We start from the raw sequence: 20,038 nt of genomic DNA, 5'->3' as shown, positions 1-20,038 counted from the left end.
ACTCCCATGGAGAAAAGTGCTCGTGGTGCGTGTTGTATTCAATACCGATGCAATTTCTGTGTTTCATCAACACTCTGAACGTCCACAGATTACAGAATGCCTCCAAATGTATTTCGAAAACTACTACTGGTCTCCCAGGAATCGATAAAAGCGTAGACAGTTTGAGACATTACTCCCATGGAGAAAAGTGCTCGTGGTGCGTGTTGTATTCAATACCGATGCAATTTCTGTGTTTCATCAACACTCTGAACGTCCACAGATTACAGAATGCCTCCAAATGTATTTCGAAAACTACTACTGGTCTCCCAGGAATCGATGAAAGCGTAGACAGTTTGAGACATTACTCCCATGGAGAAAAGTGCTCGTGGTGCGTGTTGTATTCAATACCGATGCAATTTCTGTGTTTCATCAACACTCTGAACGTCCACAGATTACAGAATGCCCCCAAATGTATTTCGAAAACTACTACTGGTCTCCCAGGAATCGATAAAAGCGTAGACAGTTTGAGACATTACTCCCATGGAGAAAAGTGCTCGTGGTGCGTGTTGTATTCAATACCGATGCAATTTCTGTGTTTCATCAACACTCTGAACGTCCACAGATTACAGAATGCCTCCAAATGTATTTCGAAAACTACTACTGGTCTCCCAGGAATCGATAAAAGCGTAGACAGTTTGAGACATTACTCCCATGGAGAAAAGTGCTCGTGGTGCGTGTTGTATTCAATACCGATGCAATTTCTTTGTTTCATCAACACTCTGAACGTCCACAGATTACAGAATGCTTCCAATTGTGTTTCGAAAACTACTACTGGTCTCCCAGGAATCGATAAAAGCGTAGACAGTTTGAGACATTACTCCCATGGAGAAAAGTGCTCGTGGTGCGTGTTGAATTCAATACCGATGCAATTTCTGTGTTTCATCAACACTCTGAACGTCCACAGATTACAGAATGCCTCCAAATGTATTTCGAAAACTACTACTGGTCTCCCAGGAATCGATAAAAGCGTAGACAGTTTGAGACATTACTCCCATGGAGAAAAGTGCTCCTGGTGCGTGTTGTATTCAATACCGATGCAATTTCTGTGTTTCATCAACACTCTGAACGTCCACAGATTACAGAATGCCTCCAAATGTATTTCGAAAACTACTACTGGTCTCCCAGGAATCGATAAAAGCGTAGACAGTTTGAGACATTACTCCCATGGAGAAAAGTGCTCGTGGTGCGTGTTGTATTCAATACCGATGCAATTTCTGAGTTTCATCAACACTCTGAACGTCCACAGATTACAGAATGCCTCCAAATGTATTTCGAAAACTACTACTGGTCTCCCAGGAATCGATAAAAGCGTAGACAGTTTGAGACATTACTCCCAAGGAGAAAAGTGCTCGTGGTGCGTGTTGTATTCAATACCGATGCAATTTCTGTGTTTCAACAACACTCTGAACGTCCACAGATTACAGAATGCTTCCAATTGTGTTTCGAAAACTACTACTGGTCTCCCAGGAATCGATAAAAGCGTAGACAGTTTGAGATATTACTCCCATGGAGAAAAGTGCTCGTGGTGCGTGTTGTATTCAATACCGATGCAATTTCTGTGTTTCATCAACACTCTGAACGTCCACAGATTACAGAATGCCTCCAAATGTATTTCGAAAACTACTACTGGTCTCCCAGGAATCGATAAAAGCGTAGACAGTTTGAGACATTACTCCCATGGAGAAAAGTGCTCGTGGTGCGTGTTGTATTCAATACCGATGCAATTTCTGTGTTTCATCAACACTCTGAACGTCCACAGATTACAGAATGCCTCCAAATGTATTTCGAAAACTACTACAGGTCTCCCAGGAATCGATAAAGGCGTAGACAGTTTGAGACATTACTCCCATGGAGAAAAGTGCTCGTGGTGCGTGTTGTATTCAATACCGATGCAATTTCTGTGTTTCATCAACACTCTGAACGTCCACAGATTACAGAATGCTTCCAATTGTGTTTCGAAAACTACTACTGGTCTCTCAGGAATCGATAAAAGCGTAGACAGTTTGAGACATTACTCCCATGGAGAAAAGTGCTCGTGGTGCGTGTTGTATTCAATACCGATGCAATTTCTGTGTTTCATCAACACTCTGAACGTCCACAGATTACAGAATGCCTCCAAATGTATTTCGAAAACTACTACTGGTCTCCCAGGAATCGATAAAAGCGTAGACAGTTTGAGACATTACTCCCATGGAGAAAAGTGCTCCTGGTGCGTGTTGTATTCAATACCGATGCAATTTCTGTGTTTCATCAACACTCTGAACGTCCACAGATTACAGAATGCCTCCAAATGTATTTCGAAAACTACTACTGGTCTCCCAGGAATCGATAAAAGCGTAGACAGTTTGAGACATTACTCCCATGGAGAAAAGTGCTCGTGGTGCGTGTTGTATTCAATACCGATGCAATTTCTGTGTTTCATCAACACTCTGAACGTCCACAGATTACAGAATGCCTCCAAATGTATTTCGAAAACTACTACTGGTCTCCCAGGAATCGATAAAAGCGTAGACAGTTTGAGACATTACACCCAAGGAGAAAAGTGCTCGTGGTGCGTGTTGTATTCAATACCGATGAAATTTCTGTGTTTCAACAACACTCTGAACGTCCACAGATTACAGAATGCTTCCAATTGTGTTTCGAAAACTACTACTGGTCTCCCAGGAATCGATAAAAGCGTAGACAGTTTGAGATATTACTCCCATGGAGAAAAGTGCTCGTGGTGCGTGTTGTATTCAATACCGATGCAATTTCTGTGTTTCATCAACACTCTGAACGTCCACAGATTACAGAATGCCTCCAAATGTATTTCGAAAACTACTACTGGTCTCCCAGGAATCGATAAAAGCGTAGACAGTTTGAGACATTACTCCCATGGAGAAAAGTGCTCGTGGTGCGTGTTGTATTCAATACCGATGCAATTTCTGTGTTTCATCAACACTCTGAACGTCCACAGATTACAGAATGCCTCCAAATGTATTTCGAAAACTACTACTGGTCTCCCAGGAATCGATAAAGGCGTAGACAGTTTGAGACATTACTCCCATGGAGAAAAGTGCTCGTGGTGCGTGTTGTATTCAATACCGATGCAATTTCTGTGTTTCATCAACACTCTGAACGTCCACAGATTACAGAATGCTTCCAATTGTGTTTCGAAAACTACTGCTGGTCTCCCAGGAATCGATAAAAGCGTAGACAGTTTGAGACATTACTCCCATGGAGAAAAGTGCTCGTGGTGCGTGTTGTATTCAATACCGATGCAATTTCTGTGTTTCATCAACACTCTGAACGTCCACAGATTACAGAATGCCTCCAAATGTATTTCGAAAACTACTACTGGTCTCCCAGGAATCGATAAAAGCGTAGACAGTTTGAGACATTACTCCCATGGAGAAAAGTGCTCGTGGTGCGTGTTGTATTCAATACCGATGCAATTTCTGTGTTTCATCAACACTCTGAACGTCCACAGATTACAGAATGCTTCCAATTGTGTTTCGAAAACTACTACTGGTCTCCCAGGAATCGATAAAAGCGTAGACAGTTTGCGACATTACTCCCATGGAGAAAAGTGCTCGTGGTGCGTGTTGTATTCAATAACAACGCAATTTCTGTGTTTCATCAACACTCTGAACGTCCACAGATTACAGAATGCTTCCAATTGTGTTTCGAAAACTACTACTGGTCTCCCAGGAATCGATAAAAGTGTAGACAGTTTGAGACATTACTCCCATGGAGAAAAGTGCTCGTGGTGCGTGTTGTATTCAATACCGATGCAATCTCTGTGTTTCATCAACACTCTGAACGTCCACAGATTACAGAATGCCTCCAAATGTATTTCGAAAACTACTACTGGTCTCCCATTAATCGATAAAAGCGTAGACAGTTTGAGACATTACTCCCATGGAGAAAAGTGCTCGTGGTGCGTGTTGTATTCAATACCGATGCAATTTCTGTGTTTCATCAACACTCTGAACGTAAACAGATTACAGAATGCCTCCAAATGTATTTCGAAAACTACTACTGGTCTCCCAGGAATCGATAAAAGCGTAGACAGTTTGAGACATTACTCCCATGGAGAAAAGTGCTCGTGGTGCGTGTTGTATTCAATACCGATGCAATTTCTGTGTTTCATCAACACTCTGAACGTCCACAGATTACAGAATGCTTCCAATTGTGTTTCGAAAACTACTACTGGTCTCCCAGGAATCGATAAAAGCGTAGACGGTTTGAGACATTACTCCCATGGAGAAAAGTGCTCGTGGTGCGTGTTGTATTCAATACCGATGCAATTTCTGTGTTTCATCAAGACTCTGAACGTCCACAGATTACAGAATGCCTCCAAATGTATTTCTAAAACTACAACTGGTCTCTCCGGAATCGATAAAAGCGTAGACAGTTTGAGACATTACTCCCATGGAGAAAAGTGCTCGTGGTGCGTGTTGTATTCAATACCGATGCAATTTCTGTGTTTCATCAACACTCTGAACGTCCACAGATTACAGAATGCCTCCAAATGTATTTCGAAAACTACTACTGGTCTCCCAGGAATCGATAAAAGCGTAGACAGTTTGAGACATTACTCCCATGGAGAAAAGTGCTCGTGGTGCGTGTTGTATTCAATAGAGATGCAATTTCTATGTTTCATCAACACTCTGAACGTCCACAGATTACAGAATGCCTCCAAATGTATTTCGAAAACTACTACTGGTCTCCCAGGAATCGATAAAAGCGTAGACAGTTTGAGACATTACTCCCATGGAGAAAAGTGCTCGTGGTGCGTGTTGTATTCAATACCGATGCAATTTCTGTGTTTCATCAACACTCTGAACGTCCACAGATTACAGAATGCTTCCAATTGTGTTTCGAAAACTACTACTGGTCTCCCAGGAATAGATAAAAGCGTAGACAGTTTGAGACATTACTCCCATGGAGAAAAGTGCTCGTGGTGCGTGTTGTATTCAATACCGATGCAATTTCTGTGTTTCATCAACACTCTGAACGTCCACAGATTACAGAATGCCTCCAAATGTATTTCGAAAACTACTACTGGTCTCCCAGGAATCGATAAAAGCGTAGACAGTTCGAGACATTACTCCCATGGAGAAAAGTGCTCGTGGTGCGTGTTGTATTCAATACCGATGCAATTTCTGTGTTTCATCAACACTCTGAACGTCCACAGATTACAGAATGCCCCCAAATGTATTACGAAAACTACTACTGGGCTCCCAGGAATCGATAAAAGCGTAGACAGTTTGAGACATTACTCCCATGGAGAAAAGTGCTCGTGGTGCGTGTTGTATTCAATACCGATGCAATTTCTGTGTTTCATCAACACTCTGAACGTCCACAGATTACAGAATGCCTCCAAATGTATTTCGAAAACTACTACTGGTCTCCCAGGAATCGATAAAAGCGTAGACAGTTTGAGACATTACTCCCATGGAGAAAAGTGCTCGTGGTGCGTGTTGTATTCAATACCGATGCAATCTCTGTGTTTCATCAACACTCTGAACGTCCACAGATTACAGAATGCCTCCAAATGTATTTCGAAAACTACTACTGGTCTCCCAGGAATCGATAAAAGCGTAGACAGTTTGAGACACTACTCCCAAGGAGAAAAGTGCTCGTGGTGCGTGTTGTATTCAATTCCGATGCAATTTCTGTGTTTCATCAACACTCTGAACGTCCACAGATTACAGAATGCCTCCAAATGTATTTCGAAAACTACTACTGGTCTCCCAGGAATCGATAAAAGCGTAGACAGTTTGAGACATTACTCCCATGGAGAAAAGTGCTCGTGGTGCGTGTTGTATTCAATACCGATGCAATTTCTGTGTTTCATCAACACTCTGAACGTCCACAGATTACAGAATGCTTCCAATTGTGTTTCGAAAACTACTACTGGTCTCCCAGGAATCGATAAAAGCGTAGACAGTTTGAGACATTACTCCCATGGAGAAAAGTGCTCGTGGTGCGTGTTGTATTCAATACCGATGCAATTTCTGTGTTTCATCAACACTCTGAACGTCCACAGATTACAGAATGCCTCCAAATGTATTTCGAAAACTACTACTGGTCTCCCAGGAATCGATAAAAGCGTAGACAGTTTGAGACATTACTCCCATGGAGAAAAGTGCTCGTGGTGCGTGTTGTATTCAATACCGATGCAATTTCTGTGTTTCATCAACACTCTGAACGTCCACAGATTACAGAATGCCCCCAAATGTATTTCGAAAACTACTACTGGTCTCCCAGGAATCGATAAAAGCGTAGACAGTTTGAGACATTACTCCCATGGAGAAAAGTGCTCGTGGTGCGTGTTGTATTCAATACCGATGCAATTTCTGTGTTTCATCAACACTCTGAACGTCCACAGATTACAGAATGCCTCCAAATGTATTTCGAAAACTACTACTGGTCTCCCAGGAATCGATAAAAGCGTAGACAGTTTGAGACATTACTCCCATGGAGAAAAGTGCTCGTGGTGCGTGTTGTATTCAATACCGATGCAATTTCTGTGTTTCATCAACACTCTGAACGTCCACAGATTACAGAATGCCTCCAAATGTATTTCGAAAACTACTACTGGTCTCCCAGGAATCGATAAAAGCGTAGACAGTTTGAGACATTACTCCCATGGAGAAAAGTGCTCGTGGTGCGTGTTGTATTCAATACCGATGCAATTTCTGTGTTTCATCAACACTCTGAACGTCCACAGATTACAGAATGCCCTCAAATGTATTTCGAAAACTACTACTGGTCTCCCAGGAATCGATAAAAGCGTAGACAGTTTGAGACATTACTCCCATGGAGAAAAGTGCTCGTGGTGCGTGTTGTATTCAATACCGATGAAATTTCTGTGTTTCATCAACACTCTGAACGTCCACAGATTACAGAATGCCCTCAAATGTATTTCGAAAACTACTACTGGTCTCCCAGGAATCGATAAAAGCGTAGACAGTTTGAGACATTACTCCCATGGAGAAAAGTGCTCGTGGTGCGTGTTGTATTCAATACCGATGCAATTTCTGTGTTTCATCAACACTCTGAACGTCCACAGATTACAGAATGCCTCCAAATGTATTTCGAAAACTACTACTGGTCTCCCAGGAATCGATAAAAGCGTAGACAGTTTGAGACATTACTCCCATGGAGAAAAGTGCTCGTGGTGCGTGTTGTATTCAATACCGATGCAATTTCTGTGTTTCATCAACACTCTGAACGTCCACAGATTACAGAATGCCTCCAAATGTATTTCGAAAACTACTACTGGTCTCCCAGGAATCGATAAAAGCGTAGACAGTTTGAGACATTACTCCCATGGAGAAAAGTGCTCGTGGTGCGTGTTGTATTCAATACCGATGCAATTTCTGTGTTTCATCAACACTCTGAACGTCTACAGATTACAGAATGCTTCCAATTGTGTTTCGAAAACTACTACTGGTCTCCCAGGAATCGATAAAAGCGTAGACGGTTTGAGACATTACTCCCATGGAGAAAAGTGCTCGTGGTGCGTGTTGTATTCAATACCGATGCAATTTCTGTGTTTCATCAAGACTCTGAACGTCCACAGATTACAGAATGCCTCCAAATGTATTTCGAAAACTACTACTGGTCTCTCCGGAATCGATAAAAGCGTAGACAGTTTGAGACATTACTCCCATGGAGAAAAGTGCTCGTGGTGCGTGTTGTATTCAATACCGATGCAATTTCTGTGTTTCATCAACACTCTGAACGTCCACAGATTACAGAATGCCTCCAAATGTATTTCGAAAACTACTACTGGTCTCCCAGGAATCGATAAAAGCGTAGACAGTTTGAGACATTACTCCCATGGAGAAAAGTGCTCGTGGTGCGTGTTGTATTCAATACCGATGCAATTTCTGTGTTTCATCAACACACTGAACGTCGACAGATTACAGAATGCCTCCAAATGTATTTCGAAAACTACTACTGGTCTCCCAGGAATCGATAAAAGCGTAGACAGTTTGAGACATTACTCCCATGGAGAAAAGTGCTCGTGGTGCGTGTTGTATTCAATACCGATGCAATTTCTGTGTTTCATCAACACTCTGAACGTCCACAGATTACAGAATGCCTCCAAATGTATTTCGAAAACTACTACTGGTCTCCCAGGAATCGATAAAAGCGTAGACAGTTTGAGACATTACTCCCATGGAGAAAAGTGCTCGTGGTGCGTGTTGTATTCAATACCGATGCAATTTCAGTGTTTCATCAACACTCTGAACGTCCACAGATTACAGAATGCCTCCAAATGTATTTCGAAAACTACTACTGGTCTCCCAGGAATCGATAAAAGCGTAGACAGTTTGAGACATTACTCCCATGGAGAAAAGTGCTCGTGGTGCGTGTTGTATTCAATACCGATGCAATTTCTGTGTTTCATCAACACTCTGAACGTCCACAGATTACAGAATGCCTCCAAATGTATTTCGAAAACTACTACTGGTCTCCCAGGAATCGATAAAAGCGTAGACAGTTTGAGACATTACTCCCATGGAGAAAAGTGCTCGTGGTGCGTGTTGTATTCAATACCGATGCAATCTCTGTGTTTCATCAACACTCTGAACGTCCACAGATTACAGAATGCCTCCAAATGTATTTCGAAAACTACTACTGGTCTCCCAGGAATCGATAAAAGCGTAGACAGTTTGAGACATTACTCCCATGGAGAAAAGTGCTCGTGGTGCGTGTTGTATTCAATACCGATGCAATTTCTGTGTTTAATCAACACTCTGAACGTCCACAGATTACAGAATGCCTCCAAATGTATTTCGAAAACTACTACTGGTCTCCCAGGAATCGATAAAAGCGTAGACAGTTTGAGACATTACTCCCATGGAGAAAAGTGCTCGTGGTGCGTGTTGTATTCAATACCGATGCAATTTCTGTGTTACATCAACACTCTGATCGTTCACAGATTACAGAATGCCTCCTAATGTATTTCGAAAACTACTACTGGTCTCCCAGGAATCGATAAAAGCGTAGACAGTTTGAGACATTACTCCCATGGAGAAAAGTGCTCGTGGTGCGTGTTGTATTCAATACCGATGCAATTTCTGTGTTTCATCAACACTCTGAACGTCTACAGATTACAGAATGCTTCCAATTGTGTTTCGAAAACTACTACTGGTCTCCCAGGAATCGATAAAAGCGTAGACAGTTTGAGATATTACTCCCATGGAGAAAAGTGCTCGTGGTGCGTGTTGTATTCAATACCGATGCAATTTCTGTGTTTCATCAACACTCTGAACGTCCACAGATTACAGAATGCCTCCAAATGTATTTCGAAAACTACTACTGGTCTCTCCGGAATCGATAAAAGCGTAGACAGTTTGAGACATTACTCCCATGGAGAAAAGTGCTCGTGGTGCGTGTTGTATTCAATACCGATGCAATTTCTGTGTTACATCAACACTCTGATCGTTCACAGATTACAGAATGCCTCCTAATGTATTTCGAAAACTACTACTGGTCTCCCAGGAATCGATAAAAGCGTAGACAGTTTGAGACATTACTCCCATGGAGAAAAGTGCTCGTGGTGCGTGTTGTATTCAATACCGATGCAATTTCTGTGTTTCATCAACACTCTGAACGTCTACAGATTACAGAATGCTTCCAATTGTGTTTGGAAAACTACTACTGGTCTCCCAGGAATCGATAAAAGCGTAGACAGTTTGAGACATTACTCCCATGGAGAAAAGTGCTCGTGGTGCGTGTTGTATTCAATACCGATGCAATTTCTGTGTTTCATCAACACTCTGAACGTCCACAGATTACAGAATGCCTCCAAATGTATTTCGAAAACTACTACTGGTCTCCCAGGAATCGATAAAAGCGTAGACAGTTTGAGACATTACTCCCATGGAGAAAAGTGCTCGTGGTGCGTGTTGTATTCAATACCGATGCAATTTCTGTGTTTCATCAACACTCTGAACGTCCACAGATTACAGAATGCCTCCAAATGTATTTCGAAAACTACTACTGGTCTCCCAGGAATCGATAAAAGCGTAGACAGTTTGAGACATTACTCCCATGGAGAAAAGTGCTCGTGGTGCGTGTTGTATTCAATACCGATGCAATCTCTGTGTTTCATCAACACTCTGAACGTCCACAGATTACAGAATGCCTCCAAATGTATTTCGAAAACTACTACTGGTCTCCCAGGAATCGATAAAAGCGTAGACAGTTTGAGACACTACTCCCAAGGAGAAAAGTGCTCGTGGTGCGTGTTGTATTCAATTCCGATGCAATTTCTGTGTTTCATCAACACTCTGAACGTCCACAGATTACAGAATGCCTCCAAATGTATTTCGAAAACTACTACTGGTCTCCCAGGAATCGATAAAAGCGTAGACAGTTTGAGACATTACTCCCATGGAGAAAAGTGCTCGTGGTGCGTGTTGTATTCAATACCGATGCAATTTCTGTGTTTCATCAACACTCTGAACGTCCACAGATTACAGAATGCTTCCAATTGTGTTTCGAAAACTACTACTGGTCTCCCAGGAATCGATAAAAGCGTAGACAGTTTGAGACATTACTCCCATGGAGAAAAGTGCTCGTGGTGCGTGTTGTATTCAATACCGATGCAATTTCTGTGTTTCATCAACACTCTGAACGTCCACAGATTACAGAATGCCTCCAAATGTATTTCGAAAACTACTACTGGTCTCCCAGGAATCGATAAAAGCGTAGACAGTTTGAGACATTACTCCCATGGAGAAAAGTGCTCGTGGTGCGTGTTGTATTCAATACCGATGCAATTTCTGTGTTTCATCAACACTCTGAACGTCCACAGATTACAGAATGCCCCCAAATGTATTTCGAAAACTACTACTGGTCTCCCAGGAATCGATAAAAGCGTAGACAGTTTGAGACATTACTCCCATGGAGAAAAGTGCTCGTGGTGCGTGTTGTATTCAATACCGATGCAATTTCTGTGTTTCATCAACACTCTGAACGTCCACAGATTACAGAATGCCTCCAAATGTATTTCGAAAACTACTACTGGTCTCCCAGGAATCGATAAAAGCGTAGACAGTTTGAGACATTACTCCCATGGAGAAAAGTGCTCGTGGTGCGTGTTGTATTCAATACCGATGCAATTTCTGTGTTTCATCAACACTCTGAACGTCCACAGATTACAGAATGCCTCCAAATGTATTTCGAAAACTACTACTGGTCTCCCAGGAATCGATAAAAGCGTAGACAGTTTGAGACATTACTCCCATGGAGAAAAGTGCTCGTGGTGCGTGTTGTATTCAATACCGATGCAATTTCTGTGTTTCATCAACACTCTGAACGTCCACAGATTACAGAATGCCCTCAAATGTATTTCGAAAACTACTACTGGTCTCCCAGGAATCGATAAAAGCGTAGACAGTTTGAGACATTACTCCCATGGAGAAAAGTGCTCGTGGTGCGTGTTGTATTCAATACCGATGAAATTTCTGTGTTTCATCAACACTCTGAACGTCCACAGATTACAGAATGCCCTCAAATGTATTTCGAAAACTACTACTGGTCTCCCAGGAATCGATAAAAGCGTAGACAGTTTGAGACATTACTCCCATGGAGAAAAGTGCTCGTGGTGCGTGTTGTATTCAATACCGATGCAATTTCTGTGTTTCATCAACACTCTGAACGTCCACAGATTACAGAATGCCTCCAAATGTATTTCGAAAACTACTACTGGTCTCCCAGGAATCGATAAAAGCGTAGACAGTTTGAGACATTACTCCCATGGAGAAAAGTGCTCGTGGTGCGTGTTGTATTCAATACCGATGCAATTTCTGTGTTTCATCAACACTCTGAACGTCCACAGATTACAGAATGCCTCCAAATGTATTTCGAAAACTACTACTGGTCTCCCAGGAATCGATAAAAGCGTAGACAGTTTGAGACATTACTCCCATGGAGAAAAGTGCTCGTGGTGCGTGTTGTATTCAATACCGATGCAATTTCTGTGTTTCATCAACACTCTGAACGTCTACAGATTACAGAATGCTTCCAATTGTGTTTCGAAAACTACTACTGGTCTCCCAGGAATCGATAAAAGCGTAGACGGTTTGAGACATTACTCCCATGGAGAAAAGTGCTCGTGGTGCGTGTTGTATTCAATACCGATGCAATTTCTGTGTTTCATCAAGACTCTGAACGTCCACAGATTACAGAATGCCTCCAAATGTATTTCGAAAACTACTACTGGTCTCTCCGGAATCGATAAAAGCGTAGACAGTTTGAGACATTACTCCCATGGAGAAAAGTGCTCGTGGTGCGTGTTGTATTCAATACCGATGCAATTTCTGTGTTTCATCAACACTCTGAACGTCCACAGATTACAGAATGCCTCCAAATGTATTTCGAAAACTACTACTGGTCTCCCAGGAATCGATAAAAGCGTAGACAGTTTGAGACATTACTCCCATGGAGAAAAGTGCTCGTGGTGCGTGTTGTATTCAATACCGATGCAATTTCTGTGTTTCATCAACACACTGAACGTCGACAGATTACAGAATGCCTCCAAATGTATTTCGAAAACTACTACTGGTCTCCCAGGAATCGATAAAAGCGTAGACAGTTTGAGACATTACTCCCATGGAGAAAAGTGCTCGTGGTGCGTGTTGTATTCAATACCGATGCAATTTCTGTGTTTCATCAACACTCTGAACGTCCACAGATTACAGAATGCCTCCAAATGTATTTCGAAAACTACTACTGGTCTCCCAGGAATCGATAAAAGCGTAGACAGTTTGAGACATTACTCCCATGGAGAAAAGTGCTCGTGGTGCGTGTTGTATTCAATACCGATGCAATTTCAGTGTTTCATCAACACTCTGAACGTCCACAGATTACAGAATGCCTCCAAATGTATTTCGAAAACTACTACTGGTCTCCCAGGAATCGATAAAAGCGTAGACAGTTTGAGACATTACTCCCATGGAGAAAAGTGCTCGTGGTGCGTGTTGTATTCAATACCGATGCAATTTCTGTGTTTCATCAACACTCTGAACGTCCACAGATTACAGAATGCCTCCAAATGTATTTCGAAAACTACTACTGGTCTCCCAGGAATCGATAAAAGCGTAGACAGTTTGAGACATTACTCCCATGGAGAAAAGTGCTCGTGGTGCGTGTTGTATTCAATACCGATGCAATCTCTGTGTTTCATCAACACTCTGAACGTCCACAGATTACAGAATGCCTCCAAATGTATTTCGAAAACTACTACTGGTCTCCCAGGAATCGATAAAAGCGTAGACAGTTTGAGACATTACTCCCATGGAGAAAAGTGCTCGTGGTGCGTGTTGTATTCAATACCGATGCAATTTCTGTGTTTAATCAACACTCTGAACGTCCACAGATTACAGAATGCCTCCAAATGTATTTCGAAAACTACTACTGGTCTCCCAGGAATCGATAAAAGCGTAGACAGTTTGAGACATTACTCCCATGGAGAAAAGTGCTCGTGGTGCGTGTTGTATTCAATACCGATGCAATTTCTGTGTTACATCAACACTCTGATCGTTCACAGATTACAGAATGCCTCCTAATGTATTTCGAAAACTACTACTGGTCTCCCAGGAATCGATAAAAGCGTAGACAGTTTGAGACATTACTCCCATGGAGAAAAGTGCTCGTGGTGCGTGTTGTATTCAATACCGATGCAATTTCTGTGTTTCATCAACACTCTGAACGTCTACAGATTACAGAATGCTTCCAATTGTGTTTCGAAAACTACTACTGGTCTCCCAGGAATCGATAAAAGCGTAGACAGTTTGAGATATTACTCCCATGGAGAAAAGTGCTCGTGGTGCGTGTTGTATTCAATACCGATGCAATTTCTGTGTTTCATCAACACTCTGAACGTCCACAGATTACAGAATGCCTCCAAATGTATTTCGAAAACTACTACTGGTCTCTCCGGAATCGATAAAAGCGTAGACAGTTTGAGACATTACTCCCATGGAGAAAAGTGCTCGTGGTGCGTGTTGTATTCAATACCGATGCAATTTCTGTGTTACATCAACACTCTGATCGTTCACAGATTACAGAATGCCTCCTAATGTATTTCGAAAACTACTACTGGTCTCCCAGGAATCGATAAAAGCGTAGACAGTTTGAGACATTACTCCCATGGAGAAAAGTGCTCGTGGTGCGTGTTGTATTCAATACCGATGCAATTTCTGTGTTTCATCAACACTCTGAACGTCTACAGATTACAGAATGCTTCCAATTGTGTTTGGAAAACTACTACTGGTCTCCCAGGAATCGATAAAAGCGTAGACAGTTTGAGACATTACTCCCATGGAGAAAAGTGCTCGTGGTGCGTGTTGTATTCAATACCGATGCAATTTCTGTGTTTCATCAACACTCTGAACGTCCACAGATTACAGAATGCCTCCAAATGTATTTCGAAAACTACTACTGGTCTCCCAGGAATCGATAAAAGCGTAGACAGTTTGAGACATTACTCCCATGGAGAAAAGTGCTCGTGGTGCGTGTTGTATTCAATACCGATGCAATTTCTGTGTTTCATCAACACTCTGAACGTCCACAGATTACAGAATGCCCCCAAATGTATTTCGAAAACTACTACTGGTCTCCCAGGAATCGATAAAAGCGTAGACAGTTTGAGACATTACTCCCATGGAGAAAAGTGCTCGTGGTGCGTGTTGTATTCAATACCGATGCAATTTCTGTGTTTCATCAACACTCTGAACGTCCACAGATTACAGAATGCCTCCAAATGTATTTCGAAAACTACTACTGGTCTCCCAGGAATCGATAAAAGCGTAGACAGTTTGAGACATTACTCCCATGGAGAAAAGTGCTCGTGGTGCGTGTTGTATTCAATACCGATGCAATTTCTGTGTTTCATCAACACTCTGAACGTCCACAGATTACAGAATGCCTCCAAATGTATTTCGAAAACTACTACTGGTCTCCCAGGAATCGATAAAAGCGTAGACAGTTTGAGACATTACTCCCATGGAGAAAAGTGCTCGTGGTGCGTGTTGTATTCAATACCGATGCAATTTCTGTGTTTCATCAACACTCTGAACGTCCACAGATTACAGAATGCCCTCAAATGTATTTCGAAAACTACTACTGGTCTCCCAGGAATCGATAAAAGCGTAGACAGTTTGAGACATTACTCCCATGGAGAAAAGTGCTCGTGGTGCGTGTTGTATTCAATACCGATGAAATTTCTGTGTTTCATCAACACTCTGAACGTCTACAGATTACAGAATGCTTCCAATTGTGTTTCGAAAACTACTACTGGTCTCCCAGGAATCGATAAAAGCGTAGACAGTTTGAGACATTACTCCCATGGAGAAAAGTGCTCGTGGTGCGTGTTGTATTCAATACCGATGCAATTTCTGTGTTTCATCAACACTCTGAACGTCCACAGATTACAGAATGCCTCCAAATGTATTTCGAAAACTACTACTGGTCTCCCAGGAATCGATAAAAGCGTAGACAGTTTGAGACATTACTCCCATGGAGAAAAGTGCTCGTGGTGCGTGTTGTATTCAATACCGATGCAATTTCTGTGTTTCATCAACACTCCGAACGTCCACAGATTACAGAATGCCTCCAAATGTATTTCGAAAACTACTACTGGTCTCCCAGGAATCGATAAAAGCGTAGACAGTTTGAGACATTACTCCCATGGAGAAAAGTGCTCGTGGTGCGTGTTGTATTCAATACCGATGCAATTTCTGTGTTTCATCAACACTCTGAACGTCTACAGATTACAGAATGCTTCCAATTGTGTTTCGAAAACTACTACTGGTCTCCCAGGAATCGATAAAAGCGTAGACGGTTTGAGACATTACTCCCATGGAGAAAAGTGCTCGTGGTGCGTGTTGTATTCAATACCGATGCAATTTCTGTGTTTCATCAAGACTCTGAACGTCCACAGATTACAGAATGCCTCCAAATGTATTTCGAAAACTACTACTGGTCTCTCCGGAATCGATAAAAGCGTAGACAGTTTGAGACATTACTCCCATGGAGAAAAGTGCTCGTGGTGCGTGTTGTATTCAATACCGATGCAATTTCTGTGTTTCATCAACACTCTGAACGTCCACAGATTACAGAATGCCTCCAAATGTATTTCGAAAACTACTACTGGTCTCCCAGGAATCGATAAAAGCGTAGACAGTTTGAGACATTACTCCCATGGAGAAAAGTGCTCGTGGTGCGTGTTGTATTCAATACCGATGCAATTTCTGTGTTTCATCAACACACTGAACGTCCACAGATTACAGAATGCCTCCAAATGTATTTCGAAAACTACTACTGGTCTCCCAGGAATCGATAAAAGCGTAGACAGTTTGAGACATTACTCCCATGGAGAAAAGTGCTCGTGGTGCGTGTTGTATTCAATACCGATGCAATTTCTGTGTTTCATCAACACTCTGAACGTCCACAGATTACAGAATGCCTCCAAATGTATTTCGAAAACTACTACTGGTCTCCCAGGAATCGATAAAAGCGTAGACAGTTTGAGACATTACTCCCATGGAGAAAAGTGCTCGTGGTGCGTGTTGTATTCAATACCGATGCAATTTCTGTGTTTCATCAACACTCTGAACGTCCACAGATTACAGAATGCCTCCAAATGTATTTCGAAAACTACTACTGGTCTCCCAGGAATCGATAAAAGCGTAGACAGTTTGAGACATTACTCCCATGGAGAAAAGTGCTCGTGGTGCGTGTTGTATTCAATACCGATGCAATCTCTGTGTTTCACCAACACTCTGAACGTCCACAGATTACAGAATGCCTCCAAATGTATTTCGAAAACTACTACTGGTCACCCAGGATTCGATAAAAGCGTAGACAGTTTGAGACATTACTCCCATGGAGAAAAGTGCTCGTGGTGCGTGTTGTATTCAATACCGATGCAATCTCTGTGTTTCATCAACACTCTGAACGTCCACAGATTACAGAATGCCTCCAAATGTATTTCGAAAACTACTACTGGTCTCCCAGGAATCGATAAAAGCGTAGACAGTTTGAGACATTACTCCCATGGAGAAAAGTGCTCGTGGTGCGTGTTGTATTCAATACCGATGCAATTTCTGTGTTTAATCAACACTCTGAACGTCCACAGATTACAGAATGCCTCCAAATGTATTTCGAAAACTACTACTGGTCTCCCAGGAATCGATAAAAGCGTAGACAGTTTGAGACATTACTCCCATGGAGAAAAGTGCTCGTGGTGCGTGTTGTATTCAATACCGATGCAATTTCTGTGTTACATCAACACTCTGATCGTTCACAGATTACAGAATGCCTCCTAATGTAATTCGAAAACTACTACTGGTCTCCCAGGAATCGATAAAAGCGTAGACAGTTTGAGACATTACTCCCATGGAGAAAAGTGCTCGTGGTGCGTGTTGTATTCAATACCGATGCAATTTCTGTGTTTCATCAACACTCTGAACGTCTACAGATTACAGAATGCTTCCAATTGTGTTTCGAAAACTACTACTGGTCTCCCAGGAATCGATAAAAGCGTAGACAGTTGAGATATTACTCCCATGGAGAAAAGTGCTCGTGGTGCGTGTTGTATTCAATACCGATGCAATTTCTGTGTTTCATCAACACTCTGAACGTCCACAGATTACAGAATGCCTCCAAATGTATTTCGAAAACTACTACTGGTCTCCCAGGATTCGATAAAAGCGTAGACAGTTTGAGACATTACTCCCATGGAGAAAAGTGCTCGTGGTGCTTGTTGTATTCAATACCGATGCAATTTCCGTGTTTCATCAACACTCTGAACGTCCACAGATTACAGAATGCCTCCAAATGTATTTCGAAAACTACTACTGGTCTCCCAGGAATCGATAAAAGCGTAGACAGTTTGAGACATTACTCCCATGGAGAAAAGTGCTCGTGGTGCGTGTTGTATTCAATACCGATGCAATTTCTGTGTTTCATCAACACTCTGAACGTCCACAGATTACAGAATGCCTCCAAATGTATTTCGAAAACTACTACTGGTCTCCCAATAATCGATAAAAGCGTAGACATTTTGAGACATTACTCCCATGGAGAAAAGTGCTCGTGGTGCGTGTTGTATTCAATACCGATGCAATTTCTGTGTTTCATCAACACTCTGAACGTCCACAGATTACAGAATGCCTCCAAATGTATTTCGAAAACTACTACTGGTCTCCCAATAATCGATAAAAGCGTAGACAGTTTGAGACATTACTCCCATGGAGAAAAGTGCTCGTGGTGCGTGTTGTATTCAATACCGATGCAATTTCTGTGTTTCATCAACACTCTGAACGTCCACAGATTACAGAATGCCTCCAAATGTATTTCGAAAACTACTACTGGTCTCCCAGGAATCGATAAAAGCGTAGACAGTTTGAGACATTACTCCCATGGAGAAAAGTGCTCGTGGTGCGTGTTGTATTCAATACCGATGCAATTTCTGTGTTTCATCAACACTCTGAACGTCCACAGATTACAGAATGCCTCCAAATGTCATTTGAAACTACTACTGGTCTCCAGGAATGATAAAAGCGTAGACTGTTTGAGACATTACTCCCATGGAGGAACGTGCGCATTGTGACTGTTGTATTTAATCCCGATGCAATTTCTGTGTTTCAACAAAAATCTGATTTTCCACAGATTACAGAATGCCTCCAGATGTGCATTGGAGACTACTACTGGTCTTCCAGGGAACGATCAAAGCGTAGACTGTTTGAGACATTACTCCCATGGAGGAAAGTGCGCATGGTGGCTGTTGTATTCAATCCCGATGCAATTTCTGTGTTTCAACAACACTCTGATAGTCCACAGATTACAGAATGCCTCCAGATGTGCATCGGAAACTACTACTGGTCTTCCAGGGAACGATCAAAGCGTAGACCGTTTGAGAAATTACTCCCATGGAGCAAAGTGCGCATGGTGACTGTTGTATTCAATCCCGATGCAATTTCTGTGTTTCAACAACACTCTGATAGTCCACAGATTACAGAATGCCTCCAGATATGCATCGGAAACTACTACTGGTCTTCCAGGAAATGATCAAAGAGTAGACTGTTTGAGACATTACTCCCATGGAGGAAAGTGCTAATGATGACTGGTGCATTCAATCCCGAGGCAATTTCTGTGTTTCATCAACATTTTGAAGGTCCACAGATTACAGATTGCCTCCAGATGTGCATCGGAAATTACAACTGGTCTTTCAGGAAACGATCAAAGCGTAGACTGTTTGAGACATTAATCCCATATAGAAAAGTGCGCATGGTGACTGATGTATTCGATCCCGATGCAATTTCTGTGTATCAACAACACTTTGATAGTCCAGAGATAACAGAATGCCTCCAGATGTGCATCGAAAAGTACTAATGGTCCTGAAGGGTACGATCAAATCGTAGACTGTTTGAGACATTACTCCCATGGAGGAAAGTGCACATGGTGACTGTTGTATTCAATCCCGACGCAATTTCGGTGTTTCATCAACAATCTGATTGTCCACAGAATATAGAATGCCCCCAGATGTGCATCGGAATCTACTACTCCCCTTCCAGGGAACAGTCAAAGCGTAAACTGTTTGAGACATTACTCCCATGGAGGAAAGTGCGCATGGTTACTGTTTTATTCAATCCCGATGCAATTTCTGTGATTCATCAACACTCTGATAGTCCGCAGATTACAGAATGACTCCAGATGTGCATCGGAATCTACTACTGGTCTTCCAGGGAACGATCAAAGCGTAGACTGTTTGAGACATTACTCCCATGTAGGAAAGTGGTGCTCGTGGTGCGTGTTGTATTCAATACCGATGCAATTTCTGTGTTTCATCAACACTCTGAACGTCCACAGATTACAGAATGCCTCCAAATGTATTTCGAAAACTACTACTGGTCTCCCAGGAATCGATAAAAGCGTAGACAGTTTGAGACATTACTCCCATAGAGAAAAGTGCTCGTGGTGCGTG

The sequence above is a fragment of the Schistocerca gregaria genome, unplaced genomic scaffold (genome assembly GCF_023897955.1).
Source record: "Schistocerca gregaria isolate iqSchGreg1 unplaced genomic scaffold, iqSchGreg1.2 ptg000180l, whole genome shotgun sequence".
NCBI classification, from domain to species: domain Eukaryota; kingdom Metazoa; phylum Arthropoda; class Insecta; order Orthoptera; family Acrididae; genus Schistocerca; species Schistocerca gregaria.
This window is presented reverse-complemented; position numbering follows the sequence as displayed.